Consider the following 26,281-nt stretch of genomic DNA (forward strand, 5'->3'; position numbering starts at 1 on the left):
CCTACAGTCTGCATGGCTGTCGACATCCCAGATATTGTGGTGTTTTCCTGAACAACTGTAGGTTACTCGTTTCAGGATGTCCGAGTAGAGCGAGTGACCAAAGTTCCTGTTTTTACGCACAGCGAATTGATATTTGAAAAGCTAATATCAGCGTGCTTCATGAAGTTTTGCTTGACAGCAGTTGCTACTACATAGCCTATGTTGTCGTATTAGATGCAGCATTCGATTGACGTGTGTCTACTATTACGTATAAGGCCTATATAAACCGTGCGCTAAGGAGAAGCGCTCATTCACGTCTCCGTCGCCGGAGGGAGCACCACGCTTTCCGTCGTTAGTGTACATTTGTGGACATGTATGGATCATTGGCTGCCAGTGACTCTAGCACACCAGTAGAGAACTGCAGTTGGAGCAGTTGTTTTTACTTTCTCCGTGGCGAAGTTGAAGCAAAGCGGATCCATGAAACAACCCTCTTCACAACACATGACCTGAAGGCGCAATCCTAACTGGCCAGAGACCCAACTCGGAGCGTCTGCATCCCGACCGGTATGTGTACGTTGTTTTCATTGAGAGGCTACGTTTCTAAAACGAAGCTTATATTTCATGAATTGTAAATTAGGGCTGTTCTCTCCAATGAAACATCCCCTGTGTTTTCGCTCCGCTTAAAAAAAGGATTTTTTATTTTATTTTTTATATCCCATCAAATACTTAGTGGTTTTATATTCTCATGCATGGCCAGACACTGATTTCTCTCCTTAGCTTTGAGTATCATCTTTGTTTGAAAAGCTGAGCTTATTTTTTTTTTTTTACTCCAGTGACGTTTTCTAATTTACTTGTGGTAGTTTCAAATGGTGTACACCAAGTGGTTTTTGCCATGCTATGTCACCATTACAATTTCTTTAGCTTCTAAACAAATCTGTGAGCGTTTTAATCAGAGATAAAGCTGCCCTATGTGTGTTGAACTGTGAGTAAAGTATATGCACTTGCCTAACCAAACTCTTCTGTCAGTACCCTTCGTTTTTAGGATAAAGAAGGAACAGTTATTGGAAATGTTACCAAGTTTTAAATGCCATTTGTTGTATTCTTCACTTTCAAAGTTGAACTCCACGCGGAAAATGCGCCCTTGTTTTCATGAACACATACTGTAGCGTACCTCACCTTTCACAACACACGCGTCTCCAACCCGGGTTGGGGAGCTTTAAGTAGGTTACTTTGGCCGGTTGCTTTCGCTTACGGCCATACCACGCTGAACACGCCCGATCTCGTCCGATCTCGGAAGCTAAGCAGCGTCGGGCCTGGTTAGTACTTGGATGGGAGACCGCCTGGGAATACCAGGTGCCGTAAGCTTTTCTCTCCATCAGCCAGTGCAACTTTTTTTTTTTCAGGCTGTCTGTCTGTGCGTGCCTGCTCCCTAGTACGTAGATGTTCCAACCCCTTTGAATATTTGCTTCCTCCGTTTGAAAGCAAAATAAATAAATAAATAAATAAATAAATAACTAAATGCATAGGTAGGAAATATAGGCTAAGCCAGCAACAGGTCGAACAAAATTGCACGAGTTGACTGTCAACAGTTGGCGGATTGGGGGAGTTTTAGTGCTTGTTTTCATCTGGAATGTTTAGCTTATTTTTTGGGGGTGACAGCTTTGTTTTCTATGTCCCTTTAGTTTTCACCGTTTTGTACAATTCCCGGTCTCGCTGTGTTCATTCGCCCAAGAGCTGCAAAGTCATTTTTTCAACACTGCCTGAGTATGGATAATAGCCTACAGTCTGCATGGCTGTCGACATCCCAGATATTGTGGTGTTTTCCTGAACAACTGTAGGTTACTCGTTTCAGGATGTCCGAGTAGAGCGAGTGACCAAAGTTCCTGTTTTTACGCACAGCGAATTGATATTTGAAAAGCTAATATCAGCGTGCTTCATGAAGTTTTGCTTGACAGCAGTTGCTACTACATAGCCTATGTTGTCGTATTAGATGCAGCATTCGATTGACGTGTGTCTACTATTACGTATAAGGCCTATATAAACCGTGCGCTAAGGAGAAGCGCTCATTCACGTCTCCGTCGCCGGAGGGAGCGCCACGCTTTCCGTCGTTAGTGTACATTTGTGGACATGTATGGATCATTGGCTGCCAGTGACTCTAGCACACCAGTAGAGAACTGCAGTTGGAGCAGTTGTTTTTACTTTCTCCGTGGCGAAGTTGAAGCAAAGCGGATCCATGAAACAACCCTCTTCACAACACATGACCTGAAGGCGCAATCCTAACTGGCCAGAGACCCAACTCGGAGCGTCTGCATCCCGACCGGTATGTGTACGTTGTTTTCATTGAGAGGCTACGTTTCTAAAACGAAGCTTATATTTCATGAATTGTAAATTAGGGTTGTTCTCTCCAATGAAACATCCCCTGTGTTTTCGCTCCGCTTAAAAAAAGGATTTATTTTTTATTTTTTATATCCCATCAAATACTTAGTGGTTTTATATTCTCATGCATGGCCAGACACTGATTTCTCTCCTTAGCTTTGAGTATCATCTTTGTTTGAAAAGCTGAGCTTTTTTTTTTTTTTTTACTCCAGTGACGTTTTCTAATTTACTTGTGGTAGTTTCAAATGGTGTACACCAAGTGGTTTTTGCCATGCTATGTCACCATTACAATTTCTTTAGCTTCTAAACAAATCTGTGAGCGTTTTAATCAGAGATAAAGCTGCCCTATGTGTGTTGAACTGTGAGTAAAGTATATGCACTTGCCTAACCAAACTCTTCTGTCAGTACCCTTCGTTTTTAGGATAAAGAAGGAACAGTTATTGGAAATGTTACCAAGTTTTAAATGCCATTTGTTGTATTCTTCACTTTCAAAGTTGAACTCCACGCGGAAAATGCGCCCTTGTTTTCATGAACACATACTGTAGCGTACCTCACCTTTCACAACACACGCGTCTCCTACCCGGGTTGGGGAGCTTTAAGTAGGTTACTTTGGCCGGTTGCTTTCGCTTACGGCCATACCACGCTGAACACGCCCGATCTCGTCCGATCTCGGAAGCTAAGCAGCGTCGGGCCTGGTTAGTACTTGGATGGGAGACCGCCTGGGAATACCAGGTGCCGTAAGCTTTTCTCTCCATCAGCCAGTGCAACTTTTTTTTTTTCAGGCTGTCTGTCTCTGCGTGCCTGCTCCCTAGTACGTAGATGTTCCAACCCCTTTGAATATTTGCTTCCTCCGTTTGAAAGCAAAATAAATAAATAAATAAATAAATAAATAACTAAATGCATAGGTAGGACATATAGGCTAAGCCAGCAACAGGTCGAACAAAATTGCACGAGTTGACTGTCAACAGTTGGCGGATTGGGGGAGTTTTAGTGCTTGTTTTCATCTGGAATGTTTAGCTTATTTTTTGGGGGTGACAGCTTTGTTTTCTATGTCCCTTTAGTTTTCACCGTTTTGTACAATTCCCGGTCTCGCTGTGTTCATTCGCCCAAGAGCTGCAAAGTCATTTTTTCAACACTGCCTGAGTATGTATAATAGCCTACAGTCTGCATGGCTGTCGACATCCCAGATATTGTGGTGTTTTCCTGAACAACTGTAGGTTACTCGTTTCAGGATGTCCGAGTAGAGCGAGTGACCAAAGTTCCTGTTTTTACGCACAGCGAATTGATATTTGAAAAGCTAATATCAGCGTGCTTCATGAAGTTTTGCTTGACAGCAGTTGCTACTACATAGCCTATGTTGTCGTATTAGATGCAGCATTCGATTGACGTGTGTCTACTATTACGTATAAGGCCTATATAAACCGTGCGCTAAGGAGAAGCGCTCATTCACGTCTCCGTCGCCGGAGGGAGCGCCACGCTTTCCGTCGTTAGTGTACATTTGTGGACATGTATGGATCATTGGCTGCCAGTGACTCTAGCACACCAGTAGAGAACTGCAGTTGGAGCAGTTGTTTTTACTTTCTCCGTGGCGAAGTTGAAGCAAAGCGGATCCATGAAACAACCCTCTTCACAACACATGACCTGAAGGCGCAATCCTAACTGGCCAGAGACCCAACTCGGAGCGTCTGCATCCCGACCGGTATGTGTACGTTGTTTTCATTGAGAGGCTACGTTTCTAAAACGAAGCTTATATTTCATGAATTGTAAATTAGGGCTGTTCTCTCCAATGAAACATCCCCTGTGTTTTCGCTCCGCTTAAAAAAAGGATTTTTTATTTTATTTTTTATATCCCATCAAATACTTAGTGGTTTTATATTCTCATGCATGGCCAGACACTGATTTCTCTCCTTAGCTTTGAGTATCATCTTTGTTTGAAAAGCTGAGCTTATTTTTTTTTTTTACTCCAGTGACGTTTTCTAATTTACTTGTGGTAGTTTCAAATGGTGTACACCAAGTGGTTTTTGCCATGCTATGTCACCATTACAATTTCTTTAGCTTCTAAACAAATCTGTGAGCGTTTTAATCAGAGATAAAGCTGCCCTATGTGTGTTGAACTGTGAGTAAAGTATATGCACTTGCCTAACCAAACTCTTCTGTCAGTACCCTTCGTTTTTAGGATAAAGAAGGAACAGTTATTGGAAATGTTACCAAGTTTTAAATGCCATTTGTTGTATTCTTCACTTTCAAAGTTGAACTCCACGCGGAAAATGCGCCCTTGTTTTCATGAACACATACTGTAGCGTACCTCACCTTTCACAACACACGCGTCTCCAACCCGGGTTGGGGAGCTTTAAGTAGGTTACTTTGGCCGGTTGCTTTCGCTTACGGCCATACCACGCTGAACACGCCCGATCTCGTCCGATCTCGGAAGCTAAGCAGCGTCGGGCCTGGTTAGTACTTGGATGGGAGACCGCCTGGGAATACCAGGTGCCGTAAGCTTTTCTCTCCATCAGCCAGTGCAACTTTTTTTTTTCAGGCTGTCTGTCTCTGCGTGCCTGCTCCCTAGTACGTAGATGTTCCAACCCCTTTGAATATTTGCTTCCTCCGTTTGAAAGCAAAATAAATAAATAAATAAATAAATAAATAACTAAATGCATAGGTAGGACATATAGGCTAAGCCAGCAACAGGTCGAACAAAATTGCACGAGTTGACTGTCAACAGTTGGCGGATTGGGGGAGTTTTAGTGCTTGTTTTCATCTGGAATGTTTAGCTTATTTTTTGGGGGTGACAGCTTTGTTTTCTATGTCCCTTTAGTTTTCACCGTTTTGTACAATTCCCGGTCTCGCTGTGTTCATTCGCCCAAGAGCTGCAAAGTCATTTTTTCAACACTGCCTGAGTATGGATAATAGCCTACAGTCTGCATGGCTGTCGACATCCCAGATATTGTGGTGTTTTCCTGAACAACTGTAGGTTACTCGTTTCAGGATGTCCGAGTAGAGCGAGTGACCAAAGTTCCTGTTTTTACGCACAGCGAATTGATATTTGAAAAGCTAATATCAGCGTGCTTCATGAAGTTTTGCTTGACAGCAGTTGCTACTACATAGCCTATGTTGTCGTATTAGATGCAGCATTCGATTGACGTGTGTCTACTATTACGTATAAGGCCTATATAAACCGTGCGCCAAGGAGAAGCGCTCATTCACGTCTCCGTCGCCGGAGGGAGCGCCACGCTTTCCGTCGTTAGTGTACATTTGTGGACATGTATGGATCATTGGCTGCCAGTGACTCTAGCACACCAGTAGAGAACTGCAGTTGGAGCAGTTGTTTTTACTTTCTCCGTGGCGAAGTTGAAGCAAAGCGGATCCATGAAACAACCCTCTTCACAACACATGACCTGAAGGCGCAATCCTAACTGGCCAGAGACCCAACTCGGAGCGTCTGCATCCCGACCGGTATGTGTACGTTGTTTTCATTGAGAGGCTACGTTTCTAAAACGAAGCTTATATTTCATGAATTGTAAATTAGGGCTGTTCTCTCCAATGAAACATCCCCTGTGTTTTCGCTCCGCTTAAAAAAAGGATTTTTTATTTTATTTTTTATATCCCATCAAATACTTAGTGGTTTTATATTCTCATGCATGGCCAGACACTGATTTCTCTCCTTAGCTTTGAGTATCATCTTTGTTTGAAAAGCTGAGCTTTTTTTTTTTTTTTTTACTCCAGTGACGTTTTCTAATTTACTTGTGGTAGTTTCAAATGGTGTACACCAAGTGGTTTTTGCCATGCTATGTCACCATTACAATTTCTTTAGCTTCTAAACAAATCTGTGAGCGTTTTAATCAGAGATAAAGCTGCCCTATGTGTGTTGAACTGTGAGTAAAGTATATGCACTTGCCTAACCAAACTCTTCTGTCAGTACCCTTCGTTTTTAGGATAAAGAAGGAACAGTTATTGGAAATGTTACCAAGTTTTAAATGCCATTTGTTGTATTCTTCACTTTCAAAGTTGAACTCCACGCGGAAAATGCGCCCTTGTTTTCATGAACACATACTGTAGCGTACCTCACCTTTCACAACACACGCGTCTCCTACCCGGGTTGGGGAGCTTTAAGTAGGTTACTTTGGCCGGTTGCTTTCGCTTACGGCCATACCACGCTGAACACGCCCGATCTCGTCCGATCTCGGAAGCTAAGCAGCGTCGGGCCTGGTTAGTACTTGGATGGGAGACCGCCTGGGAATACCAGGTGCCGTAAGCTTTTCTCTCCATCAGCCAGTGCAACTTTTTTTTTTTCAGGCTGTCTGTCTCTGCGTGCCTGCTCCCTAGTACGTAGATGTTCCAACCCCTTTGAATATTTGCTTCCTCCGTTTGAAAGCAAAATAAATAAATAAATAAATAACTAAATGCATAGGTAGGACATATAGGCTAAGCCAGCAACAGGTCGAACAAAATTGCACGAGTTGACTGTCAACAGTTGGCGGATTGGGGGAGTTTTAGTGCTTGTTTTCATCTGGAATGTTTAGCTTATTTTTTGGGGGTGACAGCTTTGTTTTCTATGTCCCTTTAGTTTTCACCGTTTTGTACAATTCCCGGTCTCGCTGTGTTCATTCGCCCAAGAGCTGCAAAGTCATTTTTTCAACACTGCCTGAGTATGGATAATAGCCTACAGTCTGCATGGCTGTCGACATCCCAGATATTGTGGTGTTTTCCTGAACAACTGTAGGTTACTCGTTTCAGGATGTCCGAGTAGAGCGAGTGACCAAAGTTCCTGTTTTTACGCACAGCGAATTGATATTTGAAAAGCTAACATCAGCGTGCTTCATGAAGTTTTGCTTGACAGCAGTTGCTACTACATAGCCTATGTTGTCGTATTAGATGCAGCATTCGATTGACGTGTGTCTACTATTACGTATAAGGCCTATATAAACCGTGCGCTAAGGAGAAGCGCTCATTCACGTCTCCGTCGCCGGAGGGAGCGCCACGCTTTCCGTCGTTAGTGTACATTTGTGGACATGTATGGATCATTGGCTGCCAGTGACTCTAGCACACCAGTAGAGAACTGCAGTTGGAGCAGTTGTTTTTACTTTCTCCGTGGCGAAGTTGAAGCAAAGCGGATCCATGAAACAACCCTCTTCACAACACATGACCTGAAGGCGCAATCCTAACTGGCCAGAGACCCAACTCGGAGCGTCTGCATCCCGACCGGTATGTGTACGTTGTTTTCATTGAGAGGCTACGTTTCTAAAACGAAGCTTATATTTCATGAATTGTAAATTAGGGCTGTTCTCTCCAATGAAACATCCCCTGTGTTTTCGCTCCGCTTAAAAAAAGGATTTTTTATTTTATTTTTTATATCCCATCAAATACTTAGTGGTTTTATATTCTCATGCATGGCCAGACACTGATTTCTCTCCTTAGCTTTGAGTATCATCTTTGTTTGAAAAGCTGAGCTTATTTTTTTTTTTTTACTCCAGTGACGTTTTCTAATTTACTTGTGGTAGTTTCAAATGGTGTACACCAAGTGGTTTTTGCCATGCTATGTCACCATTACAATTTCTTTAGCTTCTAAACAAATCTGTGAGCGTTTTAATCAGAGATAAAGCTGCCCTATGTGTGTTGAACTGTGAGTAAAGTATATGCACTTGCCTAACCAAACTCTTCTGTCAGTACCCTTCGTTTTTAGGATAAAGAAGGAACAGTTATTGGAAATGTTACCAAGTTTTAAATGCCATTTGTTGTATTCTTCACTTTCAAAGTTGAACTCCACGCGGAAAATGCGCCCTTGTTTTCATGAACACATACTGTAGCGTACCTCACCTTTCACAACACACGCGTCTCCAACCCGGGTTGGGGAGCTTTAAGTAGGTTACTTTGGCCGGTTGCTTTCGCTTACGGCCATACCACGCTGAACACGCCCGATCTCGTCCGATCTCGGAAGCTAAGCAGCGTCGGGCCTGGTTAGTACTTGGATGGGAGACCGCCTGGGAATACCAGGTGCCGTAAGCTTTTCTCTCCATCAGCCAGTGCAACTTTTTTTTTTTCAGGCTGTCTGTCTCTGCGTGCCTGCTCCCTAGTACGTAGATGTTCCAACCCCTTTGAATATTTGCTTCCTCCGTTTGAAAGCAAAATAAATAAATAAATAAATAAATAAATAAATAACTAAATGCATAGGTAGGACATATAGGCTAAGCCAGCAACAGGTCGAACAAAATTGCACGAGTTGACTGTCAACAGTTGGCGGATTGGGGGAGTTTTAGTGCTTGTTTTCATCTGGAATGTTTAGCTTATTTTTTGGGGGTGACAGCTTTGTTTTCTATGTCCCTTTAGTTTTCACCGTTTTGTACAATTCCTTGTCTCGCTGTGTTCATTCGCCCAAGAGCTGCAAAGTCATTTTTTCAACACTGCCTGAGTATGGATAATAGCCTACAGTCTGCATGGCTGTCGACATCCCAGATATTGTGGTGTTTTCCTGAACAACTGTAGGTTACTCGTTTCAGGATGTCCGAGTAGAGCGAGTGACCAAAGTTCCTGTTTTTACGCACAGCGAATTGATATTTGAAAAGCTAATATCAGCGTGCTTCATGAAGTTTTGCTTGACAGCAGTTGCTACTACATAGCCTATGTTGTCGTATTAGATGCAGCATTCGATTGACGTGTGTCTACTATTACGTATAAGGCCTATATAAACCGTGCGCCAAGGAGAAGCGCTCATTCACGTCTCCGTCGCCGGAGGGAGCGCCACGCTTTCCGTCGTTAGTGTACATTTGTGGACATGTATGGATCATTGGCTGCCAGTGACTCTAGCACACCAGTAGAGAACTGCAGTTGGAGCAGTTGTTTTTACTTTCTCCGTGGCGAAGTTGAAGCAAAGCGGATCCATGAAACAACCCTCTTCACAACACATGACCTGAAGGCGCAATCCTAACTGGCCAGAGACCCAACTCGGAGCGTCTGCATCCCGACCGGTATGTGTACGTTGTTTTCATTGAGAGGCTACGTTTCTAAAACGAAGCTTATATTTCATGAATTGTAAATTAGGGCTGTTCTCTCCAATGAAACATCCCCTGTGTTTTCGCTCCGCTTAAAAAAAGGATTTTTTATTTTATTTTTTATATCCCATCAAATACTTAGTGGTTTTATATTCTCATGCATGGCCAGACACTGATTTCTCTCCTTAGCTTTGAGTATCATCTTTGTTTGAAAAGCTGAGCTTTTTTTTTTTTTTTTTACTCCAGTGACGTTTTCTAATTTACTTGTGGTAGTTTCAAATGGTGTACACCAAGTGGTTTTTGCCATGCTATGTCACCATTACAATTTCTTTAGCTTCTAAACAAATCTGTGAGCGTTTTAATCAGAGATAAAGCTGCCCTATGTGTGTTGAACTGTGAGTAAAGTATATGCACTTGCCTAACCAAACTCTTCTGTCAGTACCCTTCGTTTTTAGGATAAAGAAGGAACAGTTATTGGAAATGTTACCAAGTTTTAAATGCCATTTGTTGTATTCTTCACTTTCAAAGTTGAACTCCACGCGGAAAATGCGCCCTTGTTTTCATGAACACATACTGTAGCGTACCTCACCTTTCACAACACACGCGTCTCCTACCCGGGTTGGGGAGCTTTAAGTAGGTTACTTTGGCCGGTTGCTTTCGCTTACGGCCATACCACGCTGAACACGCCCGATCTCGTCCGATCTCGGAAGCTAAGCAGCGTCGGGCCTGGTTAGTACTTGGATGGGAGACCGCCTGGGAATACCAGGTGCCGTAAGCTTTTCTCTCCATCAGCCAGTGCAACTTTTTTTTTTTCAGGCTGTCTGTCTCTGCGTGCCTGCTCCCTAGTACGTAGATGTTCCAACCCCTTTGAATATTTGCTTCCTCCGTTTGAAAGCAAAATAAATAAATAAATAAATAACTAAATGCATAGGTAGGACATATAGGCTAAGCCAGCAACAGGTCGAACAAAATTGCACGAGTTGACTGTCAACAGTTGGCGGATTGGGGGAGTTTTAGTGCTTGTTTTCATCTGGAATGTTTAGCTTATTTTTTGGGGGTGACAGCTTTGTTTTCTATGTCCCTTTAGTTTTCACCGTTTTGTACAATTCCCGGTCTCGCTGTGTTCATTCGCCCAAGAGCTGCAAAGTCATTTTTTCAACACTGCCTGAGTATGGATAATAGCCTACAGTCTGCATGGCTGTCGACATCCCAGATATTGTGGTGTTTTCCTGAACAACTGTAGGTTACTCGTTTCAGGATGTCCGAGTAGAGCGAGTGACCAAAGTTCCTGTTTTTACGCACAGCGAATTGATATTTGAAAAGCTAATATCAGCGTGCTTCATGAAGTTTTGCTTGACAGCAGTTGCTACTACATAGCCTATGTTGTCGTATTAGATGCAGCATTCGATTGACGTGTGTCTACTATTACGTATAAGGCCTATATAAACCGTGCGCTAAGGAGAAGCGCTCATTCACGTCTCCGTCGCCGGAGGGAGCGCCACGCTTTCCGTCGTTAGTGTACATTTGTGGACATGTATGGATCATTGGCTGCCAGTGACTCTAGCACACCAGTAGAGAACTGCAGTTGGAGCAGTTGTTTTTACTTTCTCCGTGGCGAAGTTGAAGCAAAGCGGATCCATGAAACAACCCTCTTCACAACACATGACCTGAAGGCGCAATCCTAACTGGCCAGAGACCCAACTCGGAGCGTCTGCATCCCGACCGGTATGTGTACGTTGTTTTCATTGAGAGGCTACGTTTCTAAAACGAAGCTTATATTTCATGAATTGTAAATTAGGGCTGTTCTCTCCAATGAAACATCCCCTGTGTTTTCGCTCCGCTTAAAAAAAGGATTTTTTATTTTATTTTTTATATCCCATCAAATACTTAGTGGTTTTATATTCTCATGCATGGCCAGACACTGATTTCTCTCCTTAGCTTTGAGTATCATCTTTGTTTGAAAAGCTGAGCTTTTTTTTTTTTTTTTTACTCCAGTGACGTTTTCTAATTTACTTGTGGTAGTTTCAAATGGTGTACACCAAGTGGTTTTTGCCATGCTATGTCACCATTACAATTTCTTTAGCTTCTAAACAAATCTGTGAGCGTTTTAATCAGAGATAAAGCTGCCCTATGTGTGTTGAACTGTGAGTAAAGTATATGCACTTGCCTAACCAAACTCTTCTGTCAGTACCCTTCGTTTTTAGGATAAAGAAGGAACAGTTATTGGAAATGTTACCAAGTTTTAAATGCCATTTGTTGTATTCTTCACTTTCAAAGTTGAACTCCACGCGGAAAATGCGCCCTTGTTTTCATGAACACATACTGTAGCGTACCTCACCTTTCACAACACACGCGTCTCCAACCCGGGTTGGGGAGCTTTAAGTAGGTTACTTTGGCCGGTTGCTTTCGCTTACGGCCATACCACGCTGAACACGCCCGATCTCGTCCGATCTCGGAAGCTAAGCAGCGTCGGGCCTGGTTAGTACTTGGATGGGAGACCGCCTGGGAATACCAGGTGCCGTAAGCTTTTCTCTCCATCAGCCAGTGCAACTTTTTTTTTTTCAGGCTGTCTGTCTGTGCGTGCCTGCTCCCTAGTACGTAGATGTTCCAACCCCTTTGAATATTTGCTTCCTCCGTTTGAAAGCAAAATAAATAAATAAATAAATAAATAAATAACTAAATGCATAGGTAGGAAATATAGGCTAAGCCAGCAACAGGTCGAACAAAATTGCACGAGTTGACTGTCAACAGTTGGCGGATTGGGGGAGTTTTAGTGCTTGTTTTCATCTGGAATGTTTAGCTTATTTTTTGGGGGTGACAGCTTTGTTTTCTATGTCCCTTTAGTTTTCACCGTTTTGTACAATTCCCGGTCTCGCTGTGTTCATTCGCCCAAGAGCTGCAAAGTCATTTTTTCAACACTGCCTGAGTATGGATAATAGCCTACAGTCTGCATGGCTGTCGACATCCCAGATATTGTGGTGTTTTCCTGAACAACTGTAGGTTACTCGTTTCAGGATGTCCGAGTAGAGCGAGTGACCAAAGTTCCTGTTTTTACGCACAGCGAATTGATATTTGAAAAGCTAATATCAGCGTGCTTCATGAAGTTTTGCTTGACAGCAGTTGCTACTACATAGCCTATGTTGTCGTATTAGATGCAGCATTCGATTGACGTGTGTCTACTATTACGTATAAGGCCTATATAAACCGTGCGCTAAGGAGAAGCGCTCATTCACGTCTCCGTCGCCGGAGGGAGCGCCACGCTTTCCGTCGTTAGTGTACATTTGTGGACATGTATGGATCATTGGCTGCCAGTGACTCTAGCACACCAGTAGAGAACTGCAGTTGGAGCAGTTGTTTTTACTTTCTCCGTGGCGAAGTTGAAGCAAAGCGGATCCATGAAACAACCCTCTTCACAACACATGACCTGAAGGCGCAATCCTAACTGGCCAGAGACCCAACTCGGAGCGTCTGCATCCCGACCGGTATGTGTACGTTGTTTTCATTGAGAGGCTACGTTTCTAAAACGAAGCTTATATTTCATGAATTGTAAATTAGGGCTGTTCTCTCCAATGAAACATCCCCTGTGTTTTCGCTCCGCTTAAAAAAAGGATTTTTTATTTTATTTTTTATATCCCATCAAATACTTAGTGGTTTTATATTCTCATGCATGGCCAGACACTGATTTCTCTCCTTAGCTTTGAGTATCATCTTTGTTTGAAAAGCTGAGCTTTTTTTTTTTTTTTTTACTCCAGTGACGTTTTCTAATTTACTTGTGGTAGTTTCAAATGGTGTACACCAAGTGGTTTTTGCCATGCTATGTCACCATTACAATTTCTTTAGCTTCTAAACAAATCTGTGAGCGTTTTAATCAGAGATAAAGCTGCCCTATGTGTGTTGAACTGTGAGTAAAGTATATGCACTTGCCTAACCAAACTCTTCTGTCAGTACCCTTCGTTTTTAGGATAAAGAAGGAACAGTTATTGGAAATGTTACCAAGTTTTAAATGCCATTTGTTGTATTCTTCACTTTCAAAGTTGAACTCCACGCGGAAAATGCGCCCTTGTTTTCATGAACACATACTGTAGCGTACCTCACCTTTCACAACACACGCGTCTCCAACCCGGGTTGGGGAGCTTTAAGTAGGTTACTTTGGCCGGTTGCTTTCGCTTACGGCCATACCACGCTGAACACGCCCGATCTCGTCCGATCTCGGAAGCTAAGCAGCGTCGGGCCTGGTTAGTACTTGGATGGGAGACCGCCTGGGAATACCAGGTGCCGTAAGCTTTTCTCTCCATCAGCCAGTGCAACTTTTTTTTTTTCAGGCTGTCTGTCTGTGCGTGCCTGCTCCCTAGTACGTAGATGTTCCAACCCCTTTGAATATTTGCTTCCTCCGTTTGAAAGCAAAATAAATAAATAAATAAATAAATAAATAACTAAATGCATAGGTAGGAAATATAGGCTAAGCCAGCAACAGGTCGAACAAAATTGCACGAGTTGACTGTCAACAGTTGGCGGATTGGGGGAGTTTTAGTGCTTGTTTTCATCTGGAATGTTTAGCTTATTTTTTGGGGGTGACAGCTTTGTTTTCTATGTCCCTTTAGTTTTCACCGTTTTGTACAATTCCTTGTCTCGCTGTGTTCATTCGCCCAAGAGCTGCAAAGTCATTTTTTCAACACTGCCTGAGTATGGATAATAGCCTACAGTCTGCATGGCTGTCGACATCCCAGATATTGTGGTGTTTTCCTGAACAACTGTAGGTTACTCGTTTCAGGATGTCCGAGTAGAGCGAGTGACCAAAGTTCCTGTTTTTACGCACAGCGAATTGATATTTGAAAAGCTAATATCAGCGTGCTTCATGAAGTTTTGCTTGACAGCAGTTGCTACTACATAGCCTATGTTGTCGTATTAGATGCAGCATTCGATTGACGTGTGTCTACTATTACGTATAAGGCCTATATAAACCGTGCGCCAAGGAGAAGCGCTCATTCACGTCTCCGTCGCCGGAGGGAGCGCCACGCTTTCCGTCGTTAGTGTACATTTGTGGACATGTATGGATCATTGGCTGCCAGTGACTCTAGCACACCAGTAGAGAACTGCAGTTGGAGCAGTTGTTTTTACTTTCTCCGTGGCGAAGTTGAAGCAAAGCGGATCCATGAAACAACCCTCTTCACAACACATGACCTGAAGGCGCAATCCTAACTGGCCAGAGACCCAACTCGGAGCGTCTGCATCCCGACCGGTATGTGTACGTTGTTTTCATTGAGAGGCTACGTTTCTAAAACGAAGCTTATATTTCATGAATTGTAAATTAGGGCTGTTCTCTCCAATGAAACATCCCCTGTGTTTTCGCTCCGCTTAAAAAAAGGATTTTTTATTTTATTTTTTATATCCCATCAAATACTTAGTGGTTTTATATTCTCATGCATGGCCAGACACTGATTTCTCTCCTTAGCTTTGAGTATCATCTTTGTTTGAAAAGCTGAGCTTTTTTTTTTTTTTTTTACTCCAGTGACGTTTTCTAATTTACTTGTGGTAGTTTCAAATGGTGTACACCAAGTGGTTTTTGCCATGCTATGTCACCATTACAATTTCTTTAGCTTCTAAACAAATCTGTGAGCGTTTTAATCAGAGATAAAGCTGCCCTATGTGTGTTGAACTGTGAGTAAAGTATATGCACTTGCCTAACCAAACTCTTCTGTCAGTACCCTTCGTTTTTAGGATAAAGAAGGAACAGTTATTGGAAATGTTACCAAGTTTTAAATGCCATTTGTTGTATTCTTCACTTTCAAAGTTGAACTCCACGCGGAAAATGCGCCCTTGTTTTCATGAACACATACTGTAGCGTACCTCACCTTTCACAACACACGCGTCTCCTACCCGGGTTGGGGAGCTTTAAGTAGGTTACTTTGGCCGGTTGCTTTCGCTTACGGCCATACCACGCTGAACACGCCCGATCTCGTCCGATCTCGGAAGCTAAGCAGCGTCGGGCCTGGTTAGTACTTGGATGGGAGACCGCCTGGGAATACCAGGTGCCGTAAGCTTTTCTCTCCATCAGCCAGTGCAACTTTTTTTTTTTCAGGCTGTCTGTCTCTGCGTGCCTGCTCCCTAGTACGTAGATGTTCCAACCCCTTTGAATATTTGCTTCCTCCGTTTGAAAGCAAAATAAATAAATAAATAAATAACTAAATGCATAGGTAGGACATATAGGCTAAGCCAGCAACAGGTCGAACAAAATTGCACGAGTTGACTGTCAACAGTTGGCGGATTGGGGGAGTTTTAGTGCTTGTTTTCATCTGGAATGTTTAGCTTATTTTTTGGGGGTGACAGCTTTGTTTTCTATGTCCCTTTAGTTTTCACCGTTTTGTACAATTCCCGGTCTCGCTGTGTTCATTCGCCCAAGAGCTGCAAAGTCATTTTTTCAACACTGCCTGAGTATGGATAATAGCCTACAGTCTGCATGGCTGTCGACATCCCAGATATTGTGGTGTTTTCCTGAACAACTGTAGGTTACTCGTTTCAGGATGTCCGAGTAGAGCGAGTGACCAAAGTTCCTGTTTTTACGCACAGCGAATTGATATTTGAAAAGCTAATATCAGCGTGCTTCATGAAGTTTTGCTTGACAGCAGTTGCTACTACATAGCCTATGTTGTCGTATTAGATGCAGCATTCGATTGACGTGTGTCTACTATTACGTATAAGGCCTATATAAACCGTGCGCTAAGGAGAAGCGCTCATTCACGTCTCCGTCGCCGGAGGGAGCGCCACGCTTTCCGTCGTTAGTGTACATTTGTGGACATGTATGGATCATTGGCTGCCAGTGACTCTAGCACACCAGTAGAGAACTGCAGTTGGAGCAGTTGTTTTTACTTTCTCCGTGGCGAAGTTGAAGCAAAGCGGATCCATGAAACAACCCTCTTCACAACACATGACCTGAAGGCGCAATCCTAACTGGCCAGAGACCCAACTCGGAGCGTCTGCATCCCGACCGGTATGTGTACGTTGTTTTCATTGAGAGGCTACGTTTCTAAAACGAAGCTTATATTTCATGAATTGTAAATTAGGGCTGTTCTCTCCAATGAAACATCCCCTGTGTTTTCGCTCCGCTTAAAAAAAGGATTTTTTATTTTATTTTTTATATCCCATCAAATACTTAGTGGTTTTATATTCTCATGCATGGCCAGACACTGATTTCTCTCCTTAGCTTTGAGTATCATCTTTGTTTGAAAAGCTGAGCTTTTTTTTTTTTTTTTTACTCCAGTGACGTTTTCTAATTTACTTGTGGTAGTTTCAAATGGTGTACACCAAGTGGTTTTTGCCATGCTATGTCACCATTACAATTTCTTTAGCTTCTAAACAAATCTGTGAGCGTTTTAATCAGAGATAAAGCTGCCCTATGTGTGTTGAACTGTGAGTAAAGTATATGCACTTGCCTAACCAAACTCTTCTGTCAGTACCCTTCGTTTTTAGGATAAAGAAGGAACAGTTATTGGAAATGTTACCAAGTTTTAAATGCCATTTGTTGTATTCTTCACTTTCAAAGTTGAACTCCACGCGGAAAATGCGCCCTTGTTTTCATGAACACATACTGTAGCGTACCTCACCTTTCACAACACACGCGTCTCCAACCCGGGTTGGGGAGCTTTAAGTAGGTTACTTTGGCCGGTTGCTTTCGCTTACGGCCATACCACGCTGAACACGCCCGATCTCGTCCGATCTCGGAAGCTAAGCAGCGTCGGGCCTGGTTAGTACTTGGATGGGAGACCGCCTGGGAATACCAGGTGCCGTAAGCTTTTCTCTCCATCAGCCAGTGCAACTTTTTTTTTTTCAGGCTGTCTGTCTGTGCGTGCCTGCTCCCTAGTACGTAGATGTTCCAACCCCTTTGAATATTTGCTTCCTCCGTTTGAAAGCAAAATAAATAAATAAATAAATAAATAAATAACTAAATGCATAGGTAGGAAATATAGGCTAAGCCAGCAACAGGTCGAACAAAATTGCACGAGTTGACTGTCAACAGTTGGCGGATTGGGGGAGTTTTAGTGCTTGTTTTCATCTGGAATGTTTAGCTTATTTTTTGGGGGTGACAGCTTTGTTTTCTATGTCCCTTTAGTTTTCACCGTTTTGTACAATTCCCGGTCTCGCTGTGTTCATTCGCCCAAGAGCTGCAAAGTCATTTTTTCAACACTGCCTGAGTATGGATAATAGCCTACAGTCTGCATGGCTGTCGACATCCCAGATATTGTGGTGTTTTCCTGAACAACTGTAGGTTACTCGTTTCAGGATGTCCGAGTAGAGCGAGTGACCAAAGTTCCTGTTTTTACGCACAGCGAATTGATATTTGAAAAGCTAATATCAGCGTGCTTCATGAAGTTTTGCTTGACAGCAGTTGCTACTACATAGCCTATGTTGTCGTATTAGATGCAGCATTCGATTGACGTGTGTCTACTATTACGTATAAGGCCTATATAAACCGTGCGCTAAGGAGAAGCGCTCATTCACGTCTCCGTCGCCGGAGGGAGCGCCACGCTTTCCGTCGTTAGTGTACATTTGTGGACATGTATGGATCATTGGCTGCCAGTGACTCTAGCACACCAGTAGAGAACTGCAGTTGGAGCAGTTGTTTTTACTTTCTCCGTGGCGAAGTTGAAGCAAAGCGGATCCATGAAACAACCCTCTTCACAACACATGACCTGAAGGCGCAATCCTAACTGGCCAGAGACCCAACTCGGAGCGTCTGCATCCCGACCGGTATGTGTACGTTGTTTTCATTGAGAGGCTACGTTTCTAAAACGAAGCTTATATTTCATGAATTGTAAATTAGGGCTGTTCTCTCCAATGAAACATCCCCTGTGTTTTCGCTCCGCTTAAAAAAAGGATTTTTTATTTTATTTTTTATATCCCATCAAATACTTAGTGGTTTTATATTCTCATGCATGGCCAGACACTGATTTCTCTCCTTAGCTTTGAGTATCATCTTTGTTTGAAAAGCTGAGCTTTTTTTTTTTTTTTTTACTCCAGTGACGTTTTCTAATTTACTTGTGGTAGTTTCAAATGGTGTACACCAAGTGGTTTTTGCCATGCTATGTCACCATTACAATTTCTTTAGCTTCTAAACAAATCTGTGAGCGTTTTAATCAGAGATAAAGCTGCCCTATGTGTGTTGAACTGTGAGTAAAGTATATGCACTTGCCTAACCAAACTCTTCTGTCAGTACCCTTCGTTTTTAGGATAAAGAAGGAACAGTTATTGGAAATGTTACCAAGTTTTAAATGCCATTTGTTGTATTCTTCACTTTCAAAGTTGAACTCCACGCGGAAAATGCGCCCTTGTTTTCATGAACACATACTGTAGCGTACCTCACCTTTCACAACACACGCGTCTCCAACCCGGGTTGGGGAGCTTTAAGTAGGTTACTTTGGCCGGTTGCTTTCGCTTACGGCCATACCACGCTGAACACGCCCGATCTCGTCCGATCTCGGAAGCTAAGCAGCGTCGGGCCTGGTTAGTACTTGGATGGGAGACCGCCTGGGAATACCAGGTGCCGTAAGCTTTTCTCTCCATCAGCCAGTGCAACTTTTTTTTTTTCAGGCTGTCTGTCTGTGCGTGCCTGCTCCCTAGTACGTAGATGTTCCAACCCCTTTGAATATTTGCTTCCTCCGTTTGAAAGCAAAATAAATAAATAAATAAATAAATAAATAACTAAATGCATAGGTAGGAAATATAGGCTAAGCCAGCAACAGGTCGAACAAAATTGCACGAGTTGACTGTCAACAGTTGGCGGATTGGGGGAGTTTTAGTGCTTGTTTTCATCTGGAATGTTTAGCTTATTTTTTGGGGGTGACAGCTTTGTTTTCTATGTCCCTTTAGTTTTCACCGTTTTGTACAATTCCCGGTCTCGCTGTGTTCATTCGCCCAAGAGCTGCAAAGTCATTTTTTCAACACTGCCTGAGTATGGATAATAGCCTACAGTCTGCATGGCTGTCGACATCCCAGATATTGTGGTGTTTTCCTGAACAACTGTAGGTTACTCGTTTCAGGATGTCCGAGTAGAGCGAGTGACCAAAGTTCCTGTTTTTACGCACAGCGAATTGATATTTGAAAAGCTAATATCAGCGTGCTTCATGAAGTTTTGCTTGACAGCAGTTGCTACTACATAGCCTATGTTGTCGTATTAGATGCAGCATTCGATTGACGTGTGTCTACTATTACGTATAAGGCCTATATAAACCGTGCGCTAAGGAGAAGCGCTCATTCACGTCTCCGTCGCCGGAGGGAGCGCCACGCTTTCCGTCGTTAGTGTACATTTGTGGACATGTATGGATCATTGGCTGCCAGTGACTCTAGCACACCAGTAGAGAACTGCAGTTGGAGCAGTTGTTTTTACTTTCTCCGTGGCGAAGTTGAAGCAAAGCGGATCCATGAAACAACCCTCTTCACAACACATGACCTGAAGGCGCAATCCTAACTGGCCAGAGACCCAACTCGGAGCGTCTGCATCCCGACCGGTATGTGTACGTTGTTTTCATTGAGAGGCTACGTTTCTAAAACGAAGCTTATATTTCATGAATTGTAAATTAGGGCTGTTCTCTCCAATGAAACATCCCCTGTGTTTTCGCTCCGCTTAAAAAAAGGATTTTTTATTTTATTTTTTATATCCCATCAAATACTTAGTGGTTTTATATTCTCATGCATGGCCAGACACTGATTTCTCTCCTTAGCTTTGAGTATCATCTTTGTTTGAAAAGCTGAGCTTTTTTTTTTTTTTTTTACTCCAGTGACGTTTTCTAATTTACTTGTGGTAGTTTCAAATGGTGTACACCAAGTGGTTTTTGCCATGCTATGTCACCATTACAATTTCTTTAGCTTCTAAACAAATCTGTGAGCGTTTTAATCAGAGATAAAGCTGCCCTATGTGTGTTGAACTGTGAGTAAAGTATATGCACTTGCCTAACCAAACTCTTCTGTCAGTACCCTTCGTTTTTAGGATAAAGAAGGAACAGTTATTGGAAATGTTACCAAGTTTTAAATGCCATTTGTTGTATTCTTCACTTTCAAAGTTGAACTCCACGCGGAAAATGCGCCCTTGTTTTCATGAACACATACTGTAGCGTACCTCACCTTTCACAACACACGCGTCTCCAACCCGGGTTGGGGAGCTTTAAGTAGGTTACTTTGGCCGGTTGCTTTCGCTTACGGCCATACCACGCTGAACACGCCCGATCTCGTCCGATCTCGGAAGCTAAGCAGCGTCGGGCCTGGTTAGTACTTGGATGGGAGACCGCCTGGGAATACCAGGTGCCGTAAGCTTTTCTCTCCATCAGCCAGTGCAACTTTTTTTTTTTCAGGCTGTCTGTCTCTGCGTGCCTGCTCCCTAGTACGTAGATGTTCCAACCCCTTTGAATATTTGCTTCCTCCGTTTGAAAGCAAAATAAATAAATAAATAAATAAATAAATAACTAAATGCATAGGTAGGACATATAGGCTAAGCCAGCAACAGGTCGAACAAAATTGCACGAGTTGACTGTCAACAGTTGGCGGATTGGGGGAGTTTTAGTGCTTGTTTTCATCTGGAATGTTTAGCTTATTTTTTGGGGGTGACAGCTTTGTTTTCTATGTCCCTTTAGTTTTCACCGTTTTGTACAATTCCCGGTCTCGCTGTGTTCATTCGCCCAAGAGCTGCAAAGTCATTTTTTCAACACTGCCTGAGTATGGATAATAGCCTACAGTCTGCATGGCTGTCGACATCCCAGATATTGTGGTGTTTTCCTGAACAACTGTAGGTTACTCGTTTCAGGATGTCCGAGTAGAGCGAGTGACCAAAGTTCCTGTTTTTACGCACAGCGAATTGATATTTGAAAAGCTAATATCAGCGTGCTTCATGAAGTTTTGCTTGACAGCAGTTGCTACTACATAGCCTATGTTGTCGTATTAGATGCAGCATTCGATTGACGTGTGTCTACTATTACGTATAAGGCCTATATAAACCGTGCGCTAAGGAGAAGCGCTCATTCACGTCTCCGTCGCCGGAGGGAGCGCCACGCTTTCCGTCGTTAGTGTACATTTGTGGACATGTATGGATCATTGGCTGCCAGTGACTCTAGCACACCAGTAGAGAACTGCAGTTGGAGCAGTTGTTTTTACTTTCTCCGTGGCGAAGTTGAAGCAAAGCGGATCCATGAAACAACCCTCTTCACAACACATGACCTGAAGGCGCAATCCTAACTGGCCAGAGACCCAACTCGGAGCGTCTGCATCCCGACCGGTATGTGTACGTTGTTTTCATTGAGAGGCTACGTTTCTAAAACGAAGCTTATATTTCATGAATTGTAAATTAGGGCTGTTCTCTCCAATGAAACATCCCCTGTGTTTTCGCTCCGCTTAAAAAAAGGATTTTTTATTTTATTTTTTATATCCCATCAAATACTTAGTGGTTTTATATTCTCATGCATGGCCAGACACTGATTTCTCTCCTTAGCTTTGAGTATCATCTTTGTTTGAAAAGCTGAGCTTTTTTTTTTTTTTTTTACTCCAGTGACGTTTTCTAATTTACTTGTGGTAGTTTCAAATGGTGTACACCAAGTGGTTTTTGCCATGCTATGTCACCATTACAATTTCTTTAGCTTCTAAACAAATCTGTGAGCGTTTTAATCAGAGATAAAGCTGCCCTATGTGTGTTGAACTGTGAGTAAAGTATATGCACTTGCCTAACCAAACTCTTCTGTCAGTACCCTTCGTTTTTAGGATAAAGAAGGAACAGTTATTGGAAATGTTACCAAGTTTTAAATGCCATTTGTTGTATTCTTCACTTTCAAAGTTGAACTCCACGCGGAAAATGCGCCCTTGTTTTCATGAACACATACTGTAGCGTACCTCACCTTTCACAACACACGCGTCTCCAACCCGGGTTGGGGAGCTTTAAGTAGGTTACTTTGGCCGGTTGCTTTCGCTTACGGCCATACCACGCTGAACACGCCCGATCTCGTCCGATCTCGGAAGCTAAGCAGCGTCGGGCCTGGTTAGTACTTGGATGGGAGACCGCCTGGGAATACCAGGTGCCGTAAGCTTTTCTCTCCATCAGCCAGTGCAACTTTTTTTTTTTCAGGCTGTCTGTCTGTGCGTGCCTGCTCCCTAGTACGTAGATGTTCCAACCCCTTTGAATATTTGCTTCCTCCGTTTGAAAGCAAAATAAATAAATAAATAAATAAATAAATAACTAAATGCATAGGTAGGAAATATAGGCTAAGCCAGCAACAGGTCGAACAAAATTGCACGAGTTGACTGTCAACAGTTGGCGGATTGGGGGAGTTTTAGTGCTTGTTTTCATCTGGAATGTTTAGCTTATTTTTTGGGGGTGACAGCTTTGTTTTCTATGTCCCTTTAGTTTTCACCGTTTTGTACAATTCCCGGTCTCGCTGTGTTCATTCGCCCAAGAGCTGCAAAGTCATTTTTTCAACACTGCCTGAGTATGGATAATAGCCTACAGTCTGCATGGCTGTCGACATCCCAGATATTGTGGTGTTTTCCTGAACAACTGTAGGTTACTCGTTTCAGGATGTCCGAGTAGAGCGAGTGACCAAAGTTCCTGTTTTTACGCACAGCGAATTGATATTTGAAAAGCTAATATCAGCGTGCTTCATGAAGTTTTGCTTGACAGCAGTTGCTACTACATAGCCTATGTTGTCGTATTAGATGCAGCATTCGATTGACGTGTGTCTACTATTACGTATAAGGCCTATATAAACCGTGCGCTAAGGAGAAGCGCTCATTCACGTCTCCGTCGCCGGAGGGAGCGCCACGCTTTCCGTCGTTAGTGTACATTTGTGGACATGTATGGATCATTGGCTGCCAGTGACTCTAGCACACCAGTAGAGAACTGCAGTTGGAGCAGTTGTTTTTACTTTCTCCGTGGCGAAGTTGAAGCAAAGCGGATCCATGAAACAACCCTCTTCACAACACATGACCTGAAGGCGCAATCCTAACTGGCCAGAGACCCAACTCGGAGCGTCTGCATCCCGACCGGTATGTGTACGTTGTTTTCATTGAGAGGCTACGTTTCTAAAACGAAGCTTATATTTCATGAATTGTAAATTAGGGCTGTTCTCTCCAATGAAACATCCCCTGTGTTTTCGCTCCGCTTAAAAAAAGGATTTTTTATTTTATTTTTTATATCCCATCAAATACTTAGTGGTTTTATATTCTCATGCATGGCCAGACACTGATTTCTCTCCTTAGCTTTGAGTATCATCTTTGTTTGAAAAGCTGAGCTTTTTTTTTTTTTTTTTACTCCAGTGACGTTTTCTAATTTACTTGTGGTAGTTTCAAATGGTGTACACCAAGTGGTTTTTGCCATGCTATGTCACCATTACAATTTCTTTAGCTTCTAAACAAATCTGTGAGCGTTTTAATCAGAGATAAAGCTGCCCTATGTGTGTTGAACTGTGAGTAAAGTATATGCACTTGCCTAACCAAACTCTTCTGTCAGTACCCTTCGTTTTTAGGATAAAGAAGGAACAGTTATTGGAAATGTTACCAAGTTTTAAATGCCATTTGTTGTATTCTTCACTTTCAAAGTTGAACTCCACGCGGAAAATGCGCCCTTGTTTTCATGAACACATACTGTAGCGTACCTCACCTTTCACAACACACGCGTCTCCAACCCGGGTTGGGGAGCTTTAAGTAGGTTACTTTGGCCGGTTGCTTTCGCTTACGGCCATACCACGCTGAACACGCCCGATCTCGTCCGATCTCGGAAGCTAAGCAGCGTCGGGCCTGGTTAGTACTTGGATGGGAGACCGCCTGGGAATACCAGGTGCCGTAAGCTTTTCTCTCCATCAGCCAGTGCAACTTTTTTTTTTTCAGGCTGTCTGTCTGTGCGTGCCTGCTCCCTAGTACGTAGATGTTCCAACCCCTTTGAATATTTGCTTCCTCCGTTTGAAAGCAAAATAAATAAATAAATAAATAAATAAATAACTAAATGCATAGGTAGGACATATAGGCTAAGCCAGCAACAGGTCGAACAAAATTGCACGAGTTGACTGTCAACAGTTGGCGGATTGGGGGAGTTTTAGTGCTTGTTTTCATCTGGAATGTTTAGCTTATTTTTTGGGGGTGACAGCTTTGTTTTCTATGTCCCTTTAGTTTTCACCGTTTTGTACAATTCCCGGTCTCGCTGTGTTCATTCGCCCAAGAGCTGCAAAGTCATTTTTTCAACACTGCCTGAGTATGGATAATAGCCTACAGTCTGCATGGCTGTCGACATCCCAGATATTGTGGTGTTTTCCTGAACAACTGTAGGTTACTCGTTTCAGGATGTCCGAGTAGAGCGAGTGACCAAAGTTCCTGTTTTTACGCACAGCGAATTGATATTTGAAAAGCTAATATCAGCGTGCTTCATGAAGTTTTGCTTGACAGCAGTTGCTACTACATAGCCTATGTTGTCGTATTAGATGCAGCATTCGATTGACGTGTGTCTACTATTACGTATAAGGCCTATATAAACCGTGCGCTAAGGAGAAGCGCTCATTCACGTCTCCGTCGCCGGAGGGAGCGCCACGCTTTCCGTCGTTAGTGTACATTTGTGGACATGTATGGATCATTGGCTGCCAGTGACTCTAGCACACCAGTAGAGAACTGCAGTTGGAGCAGTTGTTTTTACTTTCTCCGTGGCGAAGTTGAAGCAAAGCGGATCCATGAAACAACCCTCTTCACAACACATGACCTGAAGGCGCAATCCTAACTGGCCAGAGACCCAACTCGGAGCGTCTGCATCCCGACCGGTATGTGTACGTTGTTTTCATTGAGAGGCTACGTTTCTAAAACGAAGCTTATATTTCATGAATTGTAAATTAGGGTTGTTCTCTCCAATGAAACATCCCCTGTGTTTTCGCTCCGCTTAAAAAAAGGATTTATTTTTTATTTTTTATATCCCATCAAATACTTAGTGGTTTTATATTCTCATGCATGGCCAGACACTGATTTCTCTCCTTAGCTTTGAGTATCATCTTTGTTTGAAAAGCTGAGCTTTTTTTTTTTTTTTTACTCCAGTGACGTTTTCTAATTTACTTGTGGTAGTTTCAAATGGTGTACACCAAGTGGTTTTTGCCATGCTATGTCACCATTACAATTTCTTTAGCTTCTAAACAAATCTGTGAGCGTTTTAATCAGAGATAAAGCTGCCCTATGTGTGTTGAACTGTGAGTAAAGTATATGCACTTGCCTAACCAAACTCTTCTGTCAGTACCCTTCGTTTTTAGGATAAAGAAGGAACAGTTATTGGAAATGTTACCAAGTTTTAAATGCCATTTGTTGTATTCTTCACTTTCAAAGTTGAACTCCACGCGGAAAATGCGCCCTTGTTTTCATGAACACATACTGTAGCGTACCTCACCTTTCACAACACACGCGTCTCCAACCCGGGTTGGGGAGCTTTAAGTAGGTTACTTTGGCCGGTTGCTTTCGCTTACGGCCATACCACGCTGAACACGCCCGATCTCGTCCGATCTCGGAAGCTAAGCAGCGTCGGGCCTGGTTAGTACTTGGATGGGAGACCGCCTGGGAATACCAGGTGCCGTAAGCTTTTCTCTCCATCAGCCAGTGCAACTTTTTTTTTTTCAGGCTGTCTGTCTCTGCGTGCCTGCTCCCTAGTACGTAGATGTTCCAACCCCTTTGAATATTTGCTTCCTCCGTTTGAAAGCAAAATAAATAAATAAATAAATAAATAAATAACTAAATGCATAGGTAGGACATATAGGCTAAGCCAGCAACAGGTCGAACAAAATTGCACGAGTTGACTGTCAACAGTTGGCGGATTGGGGGAGTTTTAGTGCTTGTTTTCATCTGGAATGTTTAGCTTATTTTTTGGGGGTGACAGCTTTGTTTTCTATGTCCCTTTAGTTTTCACCGTTTTGTACAATTCCCGGTCTCGCTGTGTTCATTCGCCCAAG

General features: G+C 42.9%; 15 non-coding genes across 15 annotated transcripts; all 15 read left to right on the forward strand.

Moving 5' to 3' along the window:
- The first annotated feature begins 1,225 nt into the window (after window positions 1-1,225).
- On the forward strand, window positions 1,226-1,344 carry LOC134062765 (5S ribosomal RNA). Its single transcript, XR_009935550.1, has one exon. It is a non-coding gene; the product is annotated as a 5S ribosomal RNA (ribosomal RNA).
- A 1,636-nt stretch (window positions 1,345-2,980) lies between these two features.
- LOC134062776 (5S ribosomal RNA) lies at window positions 2,981-3,099 on the forward strand. The gene has a single exon (XR_009935561.1). It is a non-coding gene; the product is annotated as a 5S ribosomal RNA (ribosomal RNA).
- A 1,636-nt stretch (window positions 3,100-4,735) lies between these two features.
- LOC134062787 (5S ribosomal RNA) lies at window positions 4,736-4,854 on the forward strand. The gene has a single exon (XR_009935572.1). It is a non-coding gene; the product is annotated as a 5S ribosomal RNA (ribosomal RNA).
- A 1,637-nt stretch (window positions 4,855-6,491) lies between these two features.
- Window positions 6,492-6,610, forward strand: LOC134062798 (5S ribosomal RNA). The gene has a single exon (XR_009935583.1). It is a non-coding gene; the product is annotated as a 5S ribosomal RNA (ribosomal RNA).
- A 1,629-nt stretch (window positions 6,611-8,239) lies between these two features.
- Window positions 8,240-8,358, forward strand: LOC134062809 (5S ribosomal RNA). Its single transcript, XR_009935594.1, has one exon. It is a non-coding gene; the product is annotated as a 5S ribosomal RNA (ribosomal RNA).
- Window positions 8,359-10,000: 1,642 nt separating this feature from the next.
- Window positions 10,001-10,119, forward strand: LOC134062820 (5S ribosomal RNA). Its single transcript, XR_009935605.1, has one exon. It is a non-coding gene; the product is annotated as a 5S ribosomal RNA (ribosomal RNA).
- A 1,630-nt stretch (window positions 10,120-11,749) lies between these two features.
- On the forward strand, window positions 11,750-11,868 carry LOC134062832 (5S ribosomal RNA). Its single transcript, XR_009935616.1, has one exon. It is a non-coding gene; the product is annotated as a 5S ribosomal RNA (ribosomal RNA).
- A 1,638-nt stretch (window positions 11,869-13,506) lies between these two features.
- Window positions 13,507-13,625, forward strand: LOC134062843 (5S ribosomal RNA). Its single transcript, XR_009935627.1, has one exon. It is a non-coding gene; the product is annotated as a 5S ribosomal RNA (ribosomal RNA).
- Window positions 13,626-15,263: 1,638 nt separating this feature from the next.
- On the forward strand, window positions 15,264-15,382 carry LOC134062855 (5S ribosomal RNA). Its single transcript, XR_009935638.1, has one exon. It is a non-coding gene; the product is annotated as a 5S ribosomal RNA (ribosomal RNA).
- A 1,630-nt stretch (window positions 15,383-17,012) lies between these two features.
- Window positions 17,013-17,131, forward strand: LOC134062867 (5S ribosomal RNA). Its single transcript, XR_009935649.1, has one exon. It is a non-coding gene; the product is annotated as a 5S ribosomal RNA (ribosomal RNA).
- A 1,638-nt stretch (window positions 17,132-18,769) lies between these two features.
- On the forward strand, window positions 18,770-18,888 carry LOC134062880 (5S ribosomal RNA). Its single transcript, XR_009935661.1, has one exon. It is a non-coding gene; the product is annotated as a 5S ribosomal RNA (ribosomal RNA).
- Window positions 18,889-20,526: 1,638 nt separating this feature from the next.
- Window positions 20,527-20,645, forward strand: LOC134062891 (5S ribosomal RNA). Its single transcript, XR_009935672.1, has one exon. It is a non-coding gene; the product is annotated as a 5S ribosomal RNA (ribosomal RNA).
- Window positions 20,646-22,283: 1,638 nt separating this feature from the next.
- Window positions 22,284-22,402, forward strand: LOC134062903 (5S ribosomal RNA). Its single transcript, XR_009935683.1, has one exon. It is a non-coding gene; the product is annotated as a 5S ribosomal RNA (ribosomal RNA).
- A 1,638-nt stretch (window positions 22,403-24,040) lies between these two features.
- Window positions 24,041-24,159, forward strand: LOC134062915 (5S ribosomal RNA). The gene has a single exon (XR_009935694.1). It is a non-coding gene; the product is annotated as a 5S ribosomal RNA (ribosomal RNA).
- A 1,636-nt stretch (window positions 24,160-25,795) lies between these two features.
- LOC134062926 (5S ribosomal RNA) lies at window positions 25,796-25,914 on the forward strand. Its single transcript, XR_009935705.1, has one exon. It is a non-coding gene; the product is annotated as a 5S ribosomal RNA (ribosomal RNA).
- Window positions 25,915-26,281: the final 367 nt, after the last annotated feature.

Source organism: Sardina pilchardus, chromosome 17 (genome assembly GCF_963854185.1).
Source record: "Sardina pilchardus chromosome 17, fSarPil1.1, whole genome shotgun sequence".
Lineage (NCBI taxonomy): Eukaryota > Metazoa > Chordata > Actinopteri > Clupeiformes > Clupeidae > Sardina > Sardina pilchardus.